The sequence below is a fragment of the Triturus cristatus genome, chromosome 2_1 (assembly GCF_964204655.1).
Source record: "Triturus cristatus chromosome 2_1, aTriCri1.1, whole genome shotgun sequence".
Classification (NCBI taxonomy): Eukaryota; Metazoa; Chordata; class Amphibia; order Caudata; family Salamandridae; genus Triturus; species Triturus cristatus.
In genome coordinates this window covers 772,392,698-772,410,294 of record NC_140581.1, presented here as the reverse complement: position 1 = coordinate 772,410,294, position 17,597 = coordinate 772,392,698, and positions in this window count along the sequence as shown.

The window sequence follows — 17,597 nt, the reverse complement described above, 5'->3', positions numbered from 1 at the left end:
GCAGCAGTGGAAACTCACACTTGCCAGTGTCATTATAATTGAGCCAGAATGCTTCCTGGCAACCAGGAGCAGCACTAGATGGTGGCAAATTTGTGCACGCTCGCAGCCGGAAAATCGCATTGCGTATGGCAGTACAAGCTAAAATAAGTCTGGAGTGCCAACGGAATTATAATTCTGCTGTTGGAAACTGGGAGTCTGGTTGGCACAGCTATGTGCCCTGTCTAAGGAGGAACCACAATCCTAATAAGGGTAAGCCAGAAACACACTTTAAACTAACCTGTGCTCACCCTTTGGTTGCTTGGCACAAACTGGCTGGACGGTAGGCAAAGTCAAGAGTTTAGACCACGGTGTTTGTGCATGGGCAAGATACAGGAGCCATACAAGGCCAGCTGGACAAAGTACCCTGTACCGATTGCAACAGCAAAATTCAGGGTGCAGTTTAGGGTTGTGTTGGTGTCGATCCCGCACTCAAGGTGATGCATTGATTTCCTTCACGCAGTGGTGGCGAAGCACCGATTCCGAAGGCAGTGCGCTGAGCCGAGAGGCATTGTTGCTGTAGACGATGCGCTGGGTTTCCCCACGCAGTCGATGGGATGTACTGATCTACCCATACTGCAGTGCCATCGATGCAGCGGTTCCAATTCTTCGGTTCTTTAAGGCGATGTGCTGGTTCTGAGTACGATGAGCCAATTCTGCTCCAGTAACAGCAAAAATGCATCAGTTCTGCTTCCTGCAAACAAGAGATATGTCTATTTGACTGGAGCAACACCTGCATCCACTTCCAATGGACCTGGTATGAGAGAAGGTGCTGAGACTTTAATATCCCTGAGTCTCAAAAACAGGAGGCAAGCCGAAATGCCCTTGGAGATCACTCTGGGTTCAGTTCTTCCTCAGCAGAGGCAGAGAGTAGCAGGCAGCAAGGCAGCCCAGCAGAAAAGTAGTCCTTCCAGAGAAGCAGTCCACCCGAGTGGCAGTCTTTGTACTAGTACAGCACTCCTTCCTGACAGAGTTTCTTTACATGTCCTGAAGTGTTTGATTTTCTGGGGTTAGAGACCCAATGCTTATACCCAGTTGCACCTTGGAAGTGGGAGTGACTTCAAAAAAGGGTCTTTGAAGTGCACAGTGGTCCTTTCTTCCCAATCCTGGCTCCAGGTTCACTGCAGGGGGTAATCAGTCCTTTGTGTGGGAACAGGACACTGTCCATTCAGGTTTAATCGTCATCTTCTCCCTCCCATCCTGTCCAGCATGACCCATCAGCATGCAGATGTAATGTAATGTAATGTAAAGTCTACTTCTATAGCGCTACTACCACTCCAAGGAGTATCTTGGGCACTCAGACATACCTAACCTTCCTTTGTTTGTGGATGTCTAGAGGGAATGCACAACGTCAAGCTGTCACCCACCCCAGACATGTATTGGAGAAAGGCTGAAGACATGCAGAGCTTTAAGAGAAGAGAAATGCCAACTTTCTAAAAGTGGTATTTCTAAAATAGTAATGTTAAAGCCAACTTCACCAGCAAAGAGGATTTATCACTACCATTCCGATGATGTAAAACAGGACAGAGCTACTCATTCTTAGTCAGGAAGAAGAGCTTAAAAGTCTAATAAAGAACTCCCAATGTTAACCTAGGAGAGGAGTAGGCCTCACAGTATTGAAAAACAGATTTAAGTGTTTTTCACTACCAGAACATACAAAACTTACAAGTACATGTCTTACCTTTTATTTACACAGCACCATGCCCAATGGGCTATCTAGGGCTTACCTTAGGGTGTGTAATAAAAATGGAGTTTAATGCTTGGCAAGAGGATTTAAATGCCAAGTCGACATGGCAGTAAAACTGCATTCACAGGCTCTGCAGTTGCAGTCCTGAGACATGTTTAAAGGGCTACTTGTGTTGGTGGCACAATCAGTGCTGCAGGCCTATTAGCAGCATTACAATTGCAGGAACTGGGCACAGGTAGTGCACAGTACTAGGGACTTACAAATAAATTGAATATACCAATTGTGGATATGTCAATGTAACCATGTTTAAGAGAGAAGCATATGCACTTTAGCACTGGTTAGCCTAAGGCCGTAAAAAAGAAGGTCAGAAACATAGGAGGAGAAAAGCAAAACAAAATGTTTGGGGTGGTCTTTCAAAGAGGGCCATTTTCCAACACCCACAACGTGCCAGATGGAGGAATTTTGCAGGAACTCTGCATTACAAATTTAGGCCCTAATTTTGATGTCGGTCGGAAAGTGACCACCAGATTACCATGACGGCGGTCAGAAGTGAAACCGGTCGGTCATTCCAGCTCGCTTCCGATGGACTCAAGGAGCCCGTCACCCAGTCAGAACACCATATAATCCCTTAGGGACGACGTTTCCGCCATCAGGATTACGATCGGTTTCATACCGGCTTTTCATGTTGGGGTTTCTGACATAAAAAGCCTATCGGAAAGCGACTTAGGGGGCCCTAGCAGGGCCCCCTTGCAATGGTGGCCTCCGGTTGGGGGCTTGCGGGGCACATATGGTGCCCACTGCCAAGTCCTGTACCGAGTGGCAGTTTGGTGTGTGCCACGCGGTGCAGGGATTAACAAAAAGTCCCATTTCTCTATGGGAGCTTGTGCTGCAGCTAGTTTCCGACCACGGCACAAGCTGCCATTGAGGAATGGGAGTTTGCGACTGCACCATGTCTGGTGGATATACTAATAGGTTGGTTGGTCCTGATTCCACCATGGTGGCACATCTGCCTGACATCGTAATGAGGCCCTTAGTGCAGAGTTGCCAAATTAACAGGCAAAATTATAATTCCGCCTGTTCCTAATCATTTGGCCTTCCGATCAGCAAAGATGTGGAACCTTTTCTAAAAACAGACGTGATAAAAATAATCTCAAACAGAATGCCTACACGATCACCGTCATTTACTGAGAACTTCAGTCCCTATCGGTCATTGCACCTGGAGGCCCCAATGTCAGAAAAAGAGTGAGGAGCCTTAACCCCCTGCGATCATAGCACTGCTGACTCTCCCTCTGTGCAGGATGCCAACAAAGGCACTGGCACTGACCAAAGACTCCAATCCCCATTGATCACTGCACCAGGTGGCACCAACATTGGAAAGGGGGTCGAATTTTAACCCCCAGTGCTCATAGCGCCGCTGATTCTCCCACTGCTAGGGATGCCAACACATTTTATACAAACAAGGGAACCCGAAAAATGGCTAAGGACCACGGGTATCAATTATATATGTAGAAAACAATGGTCCTGAGCAGACACTAAATTTTACATAAAATTAAATATAGACCACAATGGGTTACTATACACATCCGATGTCCAGCCGGACAGGGGATTTTTATTTTTCAGATACTAAAGGATATGGTCAAGGATAATGAAAACACTACATTTATCGTGGGGCACAATCCTGCACCCTACAGCATGGGGAACGTGCGGGGGGGAAAAAGGAATAACAATGCAGACAGTTTAGGACAAACAACAGTTACAGGCAAAGACTGAGAGCCGTTGTAACTTGCAGGCATAAATGAAGTTGTAGCAAGTTTGACAAAATAGAGACCACAACGAGTAAGCACAATGGATATTTGTGGCACTATTTTTAAAGAGTCGACGTTTCGATCCCAAGCTCATTGATTAACGGGATCATCTTCAGGACTAAATTTATAACATTTGCCTGGTTTTTAACGCCCCAATTGAGGACATAGGGGTATCACATATGGCAGGTCAGAGTGGAAACTGACAATGAAGAACAGCGTTGTTGCTTTTGGTTTGGTTGCTTGCAGTTAAGGTTTCTATAAAACTTAGTGGGCGCTGGAGCGTGCTGCTCCTTGCCTGGATCGGCTGTTGAGTAGTTACATATTAGTATATTGAAGCAATACCTTGGCGCATTGAAATGTGGCCCATCTGCACCACAGTCTAACTACCCAACAGCCTCTTTTCTTGAGGTTCCAAGGATTTTACTGCATTTGTGACTTCTGTCCTGTCACCCTAACTCGTCAGGTAAAGTGCTGCCACTTATTCTGCATGGTGTTCTGTTGGTCTTGGTGTTGCCCATTTGAGTGGAATTTTGTATCCCCGCTGCACGTATTTCAAGGAGGAATTTGGGACTTGGTTTCACTGCCTACTCTTATTTAATTGAGGCTGACACTTCTTATTTTGATCAAGACAGTTGTCTCTTCGCCAGTTGAGAAGGTTATATCATCAGTGTGCTTGAGCCCTGTACTGGATTTATAGGGGGATCAAGCATTAAACTATTGTAGGACTTTTAGCCTTATGTAGCTTATACGCTTAAGGTACATGGGTAATGATTTGATTGCTCTTGTTTAGGAACTTTCGTTATTGATGTAATTAGATGTTTTTGTTTATTGTTATTTAGAAACATATCTTGGGTGTTTACTTGTTTTATATTTTGTCCCAAGCTTATTGCTGTCTATATTCTCCCTTCCTAGAGGGGCTCAGTGGGGTTAGCGGGTTGTGGGGGCAACAGGAAACCGCTGTGTCCACCAGGGACTTTATAGGGTGTTGGTGAATCTGCCTGTAAATGAGGCTCCCCTCCTCTTCCCTCATGCGTAAGGGGAAAGCTGCCAAAGCCATCACGTTCCTTAATAAACCTAAGATGTGCACCAGGAATGTTAAGGATTCGAGTACTCACAGGTAAATCAATTATCTGATTGAGGAGGTTGAGACAATACTGAATCCTTCCCTACCTTATTCGACCCAGAGCCTGCTGAAGCCAGCAAAAACTCTACTACCCCATATTTTATAGCAAGAACCCTGTTCAAGCTCGAGACCATACAAGCAAGTCTTCTCCGAGCCCTGGGCCTGCTCAACTCGTAGTTTTGGATAGTGCATTATTTGATGCTCCCTCAGTGCAACCTTCCCTCTCGCTTGAACATGTAGTGGTCTGTTCTAACAGGTTAATTCCATTGCTGGAAACTGCAAAGACAGAACCAACAGCTCATGTTTGTAGGGGAGAGGAGGCCAGTATTATTATCCGGTAACATGAAGCAACAACTAATCTCTAAGAGACTGTTCTAGCCCTGCGCCAAAAAATAGCTGGTCTAAAAGGGGTTGTAGAATCTTTAGAATCCAAATTAATCGCAGACCATTCGATCATAACATAACAGGTGTATTTGTAAAGCGCACGATTACCCGTAGGTGTCTTGGTGCTGAATAACAGATGTTTAATGTTACTCTACTCAATGGTACTCATTTTATCAACCTTAGATGGATGAAAGGCTGAGTGGACCCACCGGGATTTGCACCTGTGACCATGAGGTCGAACACAGGCCCCTGCAGCAGGATTTTAACCTGTGACCATGAGGTCGAACATAGGCCCCTGCAGTGGCTGCTGTAGTCCACTGAGCCACCAGACCCGGCTTCACAGGGGAGCAGGGTTAGTTCTATCCCACCACTGCCCCTCCATCCCCCAAATTCGGGTATTCCTTGACCCAATACATTGGCGGAGCTTTCTGATATTTGCAGGTCATCTCTAGTTCATTCAGACCCCTTATGCAAACCTAGTAGGCCCCATATAGACAGAGGGGGTACCTGCCAGGCAGGTTTTTAGAAGTGTTTTTGATAGTCCTGATCACCACAGCATGGTGTGCCCCTATGGATTTATGACCCCTGGATGCCTTTGGCCACTGCAAAGAGGGTGTGGGGGTATAGGGTGTCCTAATACCATTCGAATGTCCCTGGACTTACCTTTGATGGGCGCTCCGGTCAGTTCAACCCCTGTGAGGGCCATCTCAGTTTTAATCTGGTGAATGTTCCTTAGTTTGGGTATGGTTGTTTAGAGAGCAAGGACTCTTTATGCAACAAAGTTTTGTATTGGTAAAGAGGCAGATATTAGTGCAAGTCAAGTGTAATGCATTGACATTTTGAGAACCCGTAGAAGCTGCCATGAGCCAGGTATGTACAATACTATCGAGGTTCTGGTGAAATCAGGGGAGATCTTAGATGATATTGGTAATAGAAGCATGGTATATCCACACCACTAGCCAGGGATTTAACTCACCTTGTGCAATAGGACTGGGCGGGGTCGCCGTTCTAGAGCGGGTGAAGGTAATTAAAGGATCTGCAAATACAGAGTGGTGTTCATTGACTGCAGACCACACCTGCTCCTGGTCTCCTCATGTCTGTTTCAAATGAAGTTGGTGTTGTGGACCAAGTACCCCAATTAGAGACAGGGGCTGATATAGTTTCCAGGGGTAGTGATCAACTGAAGGGTACCATGATTGAACAACTGGAATCTACCGCACTGCTGGCCATTCTCTCTTGAAATCTTGCTGGGTTATGCAACTCGTTGGCCGACCTGCATTGGGACGATTATATTGATTCCTTTCCGCTCTGCCTCTTTCAGAAGACTTGGGCCTTTGAGCCGGTGCATAGGTCGGGGTTTGTCACCCACTCAGTGAAGGCATTACCTCATTGTTGTGTAGTTCCTATAAACCTATATAGGATCTGCACGTTTAGACAACATAGATTGTGAGATTGGCGTCCAGACCGATTCCAGACACCCCCACCGGGTATGCTTATCTGTATACCAGCTAGCTCACAGTGCCACTAGAACCCCCTCTTTCCAATGAGAGAATAGTTCTTGGCAACTATCGAACATGACAACTCCGTCCCATCAGGGATTGTGGAAACAGTGCGATACTTTTTGCTCAGTCACTCGTGCTCACTTTGTCTCAGAGTAAACGTGGGGACATTTTCAATAAGCATTTATTGAAGCAACGTCATTCTAGTGTAAAAAAGGTGTGCTGAAACAACCATTAGATAGAAACAGATATAAATGATTATAAGCAGCAGCAGAGTAAAAGGATGGTAGATTTCTACCACAGTGCTAAAACAATGAATACAGGCAAGTATAAAAATACATGCTAGTAATTATGTGTACTCCTACGATGCAACCCTAACTAGATGTAACTAAGTGTCTCTAGCATGTATGTAGGTGTAAAGCCAAGAATCCCTCTAGGATAAAGTCAACCCCATTTCCTGAAGTTAGAGACTGTGGGACCCCGTCTTGGTCTCGAAATGGACACCCCGTGAGGGATGTCAGACCACTGAGAGCTGGAGTGTATGTGTGCAGGAACCTCAGCGTCTTGCGTCAGTGTGTCAGCATGGAAGTCCTTTTTCACCTCCGCCTACCTCAGCAAGATATGGTGTTTATATACCCAAAGTTGTACCCTCAGGGGTTCTACCTTGCTGTGTCATGTCGGACTTAGGATGACGGAAGGAATGACCCTTATACATAGTTATTGTGCAGGAGATGATAGTCTGCTGAGTTTCCAAGAATCCTCATGCACAATGGATGAGGCTAGTTTTCAGGGAAAACCCCACGTCCTGTAAGCAGTACCATAACTAGGTAAAAGGACAGTCCCAGGAACCGATATGTATTGTAATGGTAGGGGAGAATATAGGTGAAAGGTTAGTTGACTACCTGAGCCTATATTGGGGTACCTATATGAAACATAACATCTCAATTAGAGACAGTGGCTGACATTCTCTCTTGGAATCTTGCTGGGTTATGCTGCTAGTTGGCCGACCCGCATTGGGACGATTATATTGATTCCTTTCCTCTCTGCCTTTTTCAGGAGACTTGGGCCTTGAGCCATTGCGTAGGTCGGGGTTTGTCACCTACTCAGTGAAGGCACTACCTCATTGTCTGGATGCTCCTCTGGGGGCCTTTTAATATGAGTTAAAATCCCATTGAATTAGACTATTGAGGAGTTGACCATGGGGCCTTTTGATGTTCTGGGGTCATCTATCAAGCTTTTTGATGGGTCCATAATCAATATTTACAACACCTGCAACCTTAGTGTGGCCTAAAATAGTGCTTCTCCAACTTTAACTGTTCTTGACAATCCATGAGTCCCTGTGCTATAAATCTAAGCTTATTCTAGCCAGTGACTTTCATTCTACTTATGAGCCACTGGATTTTACTATGTTAATCACTGAATCTGAAGAGAAGCTTTGGCTATTCCGTAAATGAGTGTCCCACCCTTAAAATGTTGTTCTGCCGTGGCCATTCAATTAGCTCTGATAACCATTACTCATGGAGTGCAGGTGTGTAAAGGTAGGACATCATCTGATATGAGCAGAGCTTTTGCGTTTTGTAGAGGCTCCAGGAAGAGCAGAATTGACAATGTAATGATGTATCTTAATTATTGGGATTGGCAGGATATAGGATATTTCATAGAACCGAAATAATAGAGAGTGGCCATAATACTCTGTACCTAACACTTAAGGCAGGACTGTTTGATTCTACTTCTCAGCACAGAGTCTACGGGGATGTCTCTGTTGGGATCTCTGGGAGGGTCTTGATGTGACCCAAAGTTCGCACTTGTCCAGCACGACTTGCCTCAATTTATGAACTCTTTGCCTCTACCTTATCACCATATGAGGATGCTGATGTGCATGCTAACCATATTTCTATTAAATATAAACAGCTGTTTGACTCCTTCAGTTGCCTATTTCAGGTAGAGAAGGTAACTGGCAACCTGAAAATAGCTGCTACCAAACTGACTTCCTGGTTTACCAAGGATTGTAGACAAGCTAAAGCTTGTTTGATAATAGCTACAAGTTCTCTAAACCCTAGACTGATTTGAGAGGCTGGCATTTCAAGGAGGTGCATGTATCCAGTAAAAGAGCTCAAAGGATCAGAACTGGTAGGACCTGTTAGAAGAAAGATATTTTCTCCTTTTTGCACATAATTGACATTGGCACCTTGACTGCTCGCACTATGACGGTACATCATATTCAACAGCACATATGGGTCTAAATCCTTGCTAAGTTATATTTTTCATCCCACCAAGATCAATCTCTCAGTGGTATCGAGAGGTGTTTGCCGGTTGACAACAACTCCCTGCAGCTAGCTTTAGACTTCTTCTCCCTGGCCGACAGCAAGGACGCAATAGTATCTCGGAAACCTGGGAAAGCCCCGGGTTTGGCTTATATCCCAGCTGATTTGTACCTTTCTGGAATTGAGATTTGGGCTCCTTACAGAAAATATCCTGTTGAATGCCATCATGGCAGGAGCTCCTATTCCTGAGTCCCGTAGGATGCTGTAATTGTACCAATTTTGAGGGAGGGAGCTAGATTATACCCCAGAAACTACAGGCCCGTTAGTTTAATTGATATCCTCCAAAAGGTATGTTGTTGACAGTTTTTGGCTAAACTCAAAGATTGGGTTCTCAAATGGAACATTCTATCACCCTTTCAGGCTGGATTTAGATTCAGGGTCGGAACAGATGACCAAGTCTTTCGGTTCATGATGATCTTTTGGAAATACATTGATATCCTGAATGCATCTTTATGTAGCCTTCATCAGCCTTAGAGTTGCTTTTTATCTGGTCCCTAGATCTTGTCTCTGGTATTCTCTTAGGTCAATGGGGGCATTACCACCCCAGTAGGAATTTGAGAGATGCTCCAAGAGAAAAATCATAGGCAAGTATGGTGGGGCAAGGATGGGGCACTAACGAGGAGGTATGCGTCCTAGCACCTAAGCTTTTTTCCCTGTACGTAAATGATGTATTTAATCACCTAAATGATATCACCCATGACACCCCCAAACTTGGCAGAGTGTCTATACCCTGGTTGCTGTTTGCAGATGATACTCTGCTTATCCCAAGGACCCCCATTGGAATTCAGAATTATTACACAAATTCCAATATTTGTGTACATTTAAGGGGGCTTGAGATTAATGCCCAGAAAACATAATACATGACCTCATGACTGCATAGATTATTCCACAAGAATGTATCACTCAGGGTTATTTTACTTGAAGAAGTGAACACTTTGATTATGTGGGAGTTAGAGTTGGCAGCACTCTAACAGGGTCTGCTCATATTGTGAATGGTAGGGTCACTATGGTCCACAAAACAGCTGCTGTTAGAAGGATGTGCAGGGCCAACTTCCAGAGTGCATTCTCCCTGTTATTGAAGAGTATACGGTTGCAGCTCAGTCAGCGCCATTTTACGGGGCTGAAGTTTAGGGGTATAACTTCTTGAGGTTCTCTTATCGCCAGAGAAAATCATTCCATACGGTTATTATTTTCTCTACCCCAGTCCACCTCACTTATCCCTGTATACTTTGATCTGGCCTTAAACCAGATTCGTGATTTGGCAGTACTGAGAACCCTCGTCTATTGGTTCAGGATTTGGTCTACGCCTGAACTAGGAACCTTTAGACAGGTCCTCAGGGAACTGGTGCAGCTGGATAGAAATCTGGCTGTCCCTTGGTGGTTGCACATTATAAAATGGCTTCACATTCTGTGTCTGGAAGCCATGTGGTCCAACCCTTCTCCTATTACCTGTTCATCAAAAGCATCCCTGAAGAAACTATTCCTGGGGGTTATCAAAGCTGAAAATCAATGGGCTTCACATAGTAGTAGCTTTGCTGGTAGTTTTTTTTTTATGAAGAAACCCCACCTACAGTTTGATGCATATCTTGATGAAGGTTAACTCATAGTGGGCCAGAACACTCTTCATTAAGCTTCTGGTTGGTACCCTGGCTTTGAACAGCTGCACATGAAAATGAAATGGGATATGCCCAGGCAAAAAAGTTGCACCGTTTGTCTGGATCAGTTGGAATCCATTGAACATGTTTTGTTTAGTTGACCACTGTACAAACATCCCAGAAGTAAGTGGCTGAAACCCTAGTACTGGAATCTAGGGTTCTTGCATTATCCCTCTGCCTTCTGCATACTTAGCTCTGCTAGGAGCAGGTTAAAGTTTTTTTGCTTGACTGGATTTTTGCTAGCATTGGGAGTGACAAGGAAATATTTGGGCCTCTGATTCTAGTAGATGTGCACGCTTGTCATGTGGCATTAAGTAAACCTGCAGACCTTTACCATTCCGGGCTTGAAGGGCAGGATGAGGCCAGGATAACTGGTCTAAATTTGCTTCTGATTTGAAGCAAATTGCTGTGATTGTATTTTCCTGGTCCTATGCTTTTCATTTTGTTTTAATGTTGGTCCATTCATTGCACTAGCACTTTATTAATATGGCTGACCATTGATATTCTGTTGGATATGCACTTTTTAGACTAACCAGGGAGGGAGCAAATTGGGTATATGATTGGTGGTTCATCTCAGTCAAAAGTTTTACCTTAGAACCTCTACATGTCAAAAGATCTGCAGCCACACAAAAATGAAAGCCTTCACAAGACTCCATACCTCATGTTCCCAAGCAGCCTTGAAATTAAAAGTAAAATGCTGCTAGTGGTGTCCAACATTTTTCCAGATTCTTCAAAAGTATTCAAACTTTCAGGTAAGTCTTCATATGTACTAGACCATGGGTTTGTGTTATGTGGCGGTGTCACAAAGAACCCTGTAAAGTCCACTGTAAAATTACCGGATGAAACTAGTTTCTGGATTTCTATTGTGGTAACACCAATTCCCTCTTTCTCAAAGATTAGTAACCAGATAGAGGGCAAGGACTTACATGGGATTCGTAAAGACATTTTCCATTTGCCTCTGTTCTATTTGTTCTCTTCCAGACAACACAACTTTTCTGTCTCCAGGACTTTCTCTATTCTCCGATTTTAGGAGAGAATATAGAACCTAGTAGTAGGATTCTCAAAAAAGGAGTAGGGGCCTTATTCAGAATTTGGTGGATAAGATACTCCATCACAAACATGGCTAACATCCAGTCCATTGAGCTACATGTTCCATAGGCTATAAAGTACTGGCAGTGTGGTGGCAGGGATATCCACAATAGATTATTTGCCTGCTTCTGGATCCAATGACTTGTTTAAGAATTCTGTTTCCTGTGACATTGCTAATCAGTGCCACAGTGCATGTGCTCTGGCCCTAAAATGGTATTGGTAAAATTTGTTTCACACAATTTGTTTATTTAACTGCCATGAGCAACAATTGTAATTAGTGCAGAAAATGCACCTATGGCATAGACGTTAAGTGTTGTGACTGCTGCAGTGTATAGTTACAACAACCACATATAAGACAAAAATCTATGTCCTCCATAAGCACCATTGTGATCTGCCTGGGCTGAATATTAAACACAATGCAGTGATGTCTGTCAGGAGGGAAAAGTGAATTTAAATGTAGGAAAAGCCTTCAGAAGTCTCCCCTAAATTGTGCCCTGTAAACCCGCATTGCTGGTTCTAACATATAAAACAATTACACTATATATTTTGATTAGTGTGCTATCACAGTGAAGTAAACCCAAATAGCTATTTATATGTGTAGGCTTTGCTAGAACATTTTATGAGCATGCCTAGATTTTGATTAAAACCTAAATTTGCTATCTCTACACAGGAAAATGCTAGAAAAAAGCTTCAAAGTTATTTCTGACTTCAATTTCAAATTCTGATTCAGTCATAAAATCATAATTTTGATAACTTAAGTAGAAAGGTAATTTTATAAAAATGTACTTTATGCTGCATGAGCCAAAACTGATGTAAAACCAAATTTGCTACCCAGCCTCTGTAGAGCTTGGATACAAATCTGTGGCTGAGAAGTTAAGGATTCTGGCGTTGAGGAAAATTGCCAGCCACTAAGTCAGGGAAGAATAGGTGGTAGAATAAAGGGCAGCTTCAGCACAACCTATTTTGACTTTCAGATGAAAAGAGGGGACTTCTCCTATTCATTCCCAGGTCTCTACTACCCAGTCAGGCTCTAGTCACAGTAGGGGAGAGAACCAGTTTGGATCCTGTAATTTAAATTTCAGCTCCAGGAAAGTGAGGACGCAATGCTGATGGTCATCTTGAAATTATGTGTGTTGGATTCCAAATGCATTTTTCCTGCCACAGTGATTAAAAGATAGAGGTTTAATTTTGTCGAGAGAGTACTGACAAATCCATATAAATTATTATTGTTCATTAACCTTCTCTATGTTTTTTTAAATCATATATTTACTTACCTTTCCAAACCAAGATGACTGACCCATTTTGAGATTATAAACCAAATGAAGCGTGTCCTAGAGTTAGGAGACGTCCCCCTGTGCACAGCTTGAGGCCCCTATAAACCGGGGTTGATAAAGTTAAGTCATTGAATATTCATGAATTGTAAGAAAATAAGATGCAGCGAAGCTTTGGTTGGGTCTTTCAATTGATGTTTAGTAAATCATATCAAATGAATATTCATCCGTTTTACATCCAAACGTTAAACATTTCGGAAAATAGCCCAATGCATTTCGGTCCCGGACGGACCTTCGTCAGGGGACATATGAAACGCTAAGTGCTTTCTTGGTGCTCCGAATGTCTCGTGGTTGACATAGACGTCTATTAAATGTTTAACGTTTGGATGTAAAACGGATGAATATTCATTTGATATGATTTACTAAACATCAATTGAAAGACCCAACCAAAGCTTCGCTGCATCTTATTTTCTTACAATTCATGAATATTCAATGACTTAACTTTATCAACCCCGGTTTATAGGGGCCTCGAGCTGTGCACAGGGGGACGTCTCCTAACTCTAGGATACGCTTCATTTGGTTTACATGTTTCAACACTCCGGATCAGAGAGTGATACCCCAGTAGCACGCCACAGCTTCACAAACTGCTATAATTTCAGTTGTGCGCTTATCCATATCTTCGTTTCCATTTTGAGATTATGTCATATCCTGTTCTTCACTATAAAAGGGAGTTCCATCATATGTTCAGTTGCATCACAATTGTTCTGGAATCATTGCTCACTCTCAGTGGACTCTCCAGCTCCTGTTGTTACCATTCTTTCTATCCTCTAGTTCCTAGCTTGGTCGATAAGAAGGTTTATCTGGCCTCCAGTTTTTTATTCCTTGTGTTGAATTCTTTTCTGGAGCATTGCTAGACTTCCTGAAATCATTTTGTCTTTTTGAAATGGCTCTGAAGATTAGAGGCCCTTTCTTCGAGCCAAGAAGAAACTTCAAATGTCACCCAGAAGACATGCGCTTGCCAGCAACACAGACAGATATCAGGAAATCCAAATGCATGGGCCTATTCTGCATCTACAAAGCACTAGGATTATTATATGTCCCCAAAACTCTACCCACTAACTGTGTATGGCTAATATATAATGGATGCTGAGTAGGTATATATCATTAATGGTCATGTGCTATCTTAATAGATCTCTCAGTGATCGTTGAGCAATCATTTCGGAGGCATTACATTATAAAATCCAAATATATGATTGAGGGTGGGTTAAATACATCGGGTATTTCGCTTTTCTCATTCAAAGGCCTTTTGGTAGGCATACAATTGGTAGTACTACCAAAGCATTCTTTTATTCACAAATTCTCCCTGTATGACATCACGAGCTGGTGAGATTGCACAAGTTGGTTCTGGTGTATAAAATGTGTTTTACCCTTGCAAATCCTCCAGTGCATTTAGTGGCAAACTTAGATAGAGCAAAAAAAACACATCACAATATATTAGTTGTAAATGTATTTGAGATGCACAATAGCATCATTGCAATCACCTATAAGATGCAATATAAACTGGAACATCAAAGATAAGTGCATGCATGAATAAATGTGAGCTGTCTGCTAGTTGTAAGCATTGAAAGATTACTGACTCCCCTTGTCAGCTGGTGGCCATAAGGGCGGACCCGGGAACTAAAAGCAGCACTTGCAAAAGCGCTCCAATCAGCCCGCACTCTTTGTCTCTCAATACTCTATCTGTCTACCCATCCATCCATTCTCTCTCCCACTCACTTCTCTCACTTCTCCCTCTTTGATCACTTGCTCTCTACCTTTCTCCATCCTCTCTTTCACTCTCTCTCTCTCTTGAAGTCTCTCAGTGCCTGCTGTAATTAATCTCGGAAAGCTGAGGAAAGTCAAAGGCAAACTAGGGGTGGCCCTAGGCTTTCAAAACCAGCTTCAAGGGCCATCGTCCACCTTTCAATTGTTCAGTGGAAAGACCTGTCTGGCCCTGGTTAATATTTTCATATTTAAACAGCAGACGTGGGGGCATATTATCAAGGACAGCATTAAAATTACCGCCTGTTTAGCGGCAGAAAACTGCTGCTAAAGCGGCGATAATGGGCTTGATAATATGCCCTGGAGATTTCCAATAGAAGCCCGTGTTCATGTCCTGTCAAAGAGTGGAATCGGGGAAAACTTTATCAAAGCAACTCGCATGATGTACCTTAACCCAGAAGCAGCAGTGGTGATAAATGGGGACATTCAGAAAACTTTAAAGTGACGAGAGGAACTAGGCAGGGTTGTCCCTGCTCCCCATTGCTTTTTGCTATTTTCATAGATCCTTTTATTCGGAGGCTAGAATTAAACCTAGCAATAACACCAGTGAGGACCCCTCATGGAGACACTAAAACATTAGCCGATTCTGATCACATTGCCCTAACTATAACCAACCCTACTGACGCTATCAATCGAATCGAAATAGAGGCTAACTATTTTGGCGAAGTTTCCGGTTATAAATTAAATCAAAATAAAACCCAAATAGTCATTAATAATCAAATTAATTGTGTTGACGAAAGGATTGTCGAAAATGCAACCTACCTAGGGGTAAATATCACAGCTAATCTCAACAGCTTAGTCAACTTAAACATGAATCCACTTTTGAAACAAACGAGCTTATCATTGAAGAGACTACATAATCTACATTTAACAATTTTTGGTAGGAGCAACTTAATAAAAATGATATTTTTCCCAAAATTTCTGTATCTTTTCAGAAGCATTTGTTTAATTTTTGATCAACATATTTTTACAGAACTGGATCATATCTTTTCTCGTTTTATCTTGGGATATAGTAGACCGCGAAGAGCCATGAAATTTATTAATTTACCGAAAGATAGAGGTGGACTTGCCCTACCCAATTTTAAAGCATACTGGTGGGCTAGTACACTTAATTATAGTAGAATGCTTCTAATCCCAAATCCTGCTCTAAATCCTGTAGGAAGAGTCCCAACCCCACAAGAACTTATTCTAGGGGCCGCAACGGGAGATCATCTTTGGCGTTTGACCTATGACTGTCATTTTAAAAAGGTTCGGTTCAAAACCCTTAAAGGGATTTATTCAGTTTGGAATAACGTACGCAAAATATTGGGGATTGGTAGATTTTCATACTATACGACCATCCACGGCAATCAAAATCTCCCCGCAATTTTCTCATATTCATGTATGAAACGCTGGGTTATGTCAGGTATTACAAAACTTGGTTTATTTTTTCATATATCTGGGCTTAATACATTTGAATCATTAAAGAATAAATTTTTACTAGAACATCGTGATTTCTACAAATATCTGCAAGTAAGAGACTTTCTGTTGAAAAAAGGGGGTGGTAACATAGCTTTTCAGACAATAAAGATAATAGATATGATTATAAAGAATAATACAATTAAAATTGGTGAAATCTACAATAATTTAATAACTAATGTACCTGATGATCTTGACAAACATTTTCAGATATGGCAGGATAAATTAGAAATAACCAAAAATTCCATTCAAACTGCATTTAACTTCTCGCAATCAATTTTAATTTCAACCAAACTACAAGCACAATTTTACAAGACCTTCTTTCAGTTATATTACACCCCCAAAAAGATTGCAAAATGGAGTAATGGTAAGGGGACGAAATGTCCAAGATGTGGTCTTCCCGAAGTGGACTTAATACATATGTTTGCTACTTGCAAAGAACTCTACACTATTAGACGGGATATTTCGATCTTTCTTTCTAAAATTCTCAAAAAAGATATTGAAATAACAACTGCAGAAATAGTTTTGGGTGTTGAAGGGGATTCTCGACTAACCCAAATAAGGGGATTTATATTTGTTGCAATGTCAATATTTAGAATCTGTTTAGCGTCGGCATGGTTAGACCCACAACCACCTTCATTTCAACAATGGCGGGCACGCTTACTTGCAACTTATAGTTTTGAAATAGCCATATACGGATGTAAGGGTTTGAATAAGAAAAAGAAAGGTCTAGCTATCTGGGATCCACTCAGAGTTTGGATAGAAGGTACTGAATAACCAAGATTAAATGAAGCTATGTTATAATCAAACAAACTGTAATGCCTGTAAGCTGCTGGGTGGTGGTGGTGGGGGGGGGAGGGGTTATGTCAAATAAGTCAAAAAATTCAATAAAGATTTGTTTAAAAAAAAAAAAAAAGAAGCCCATGTTCACACCAGAACATGGACTTCTATTGTAATTCTCAAGGGAATATTATCAAGCCCATTATCGCCGCTTTAGCTGCAGTTTTTTGCCGCTAAACCGGTGATAATTTTTAACACCGTCCTTGATAATATGCCCCCCTGCCTCTTAGGTTTTGACAAACCAGGACTTCGCAAATTCTTCTAATCAGCCCCTGAGACTGCGCATGCATGATAAAATCCAGCCTAGTGCAAATACGTGTCCGGTTCGCATCCCAGTTGCTATGCAAACAAACAAAAATGATACTAGATGAGCAGTGAGAGGTGGTTGATCTTCAAAAGTCTTGTAAGCACTGTAGGCATGGAATCAAAGCAGGGATGGGTACGAAAGTGCAGGCGTTTCACCAATGTTGTAAGGAACGTACTGGGGGGAGTGGTGAGAAACAAGTGGCAAGGGAGGGAGTTCATGTTAGGCTCTCCTTCTAAAAGAAAAGTGCTTAGCGTGCATGCTAGTGCTAGGTTTCCCAGATTTACAAGCTTAACAGCAG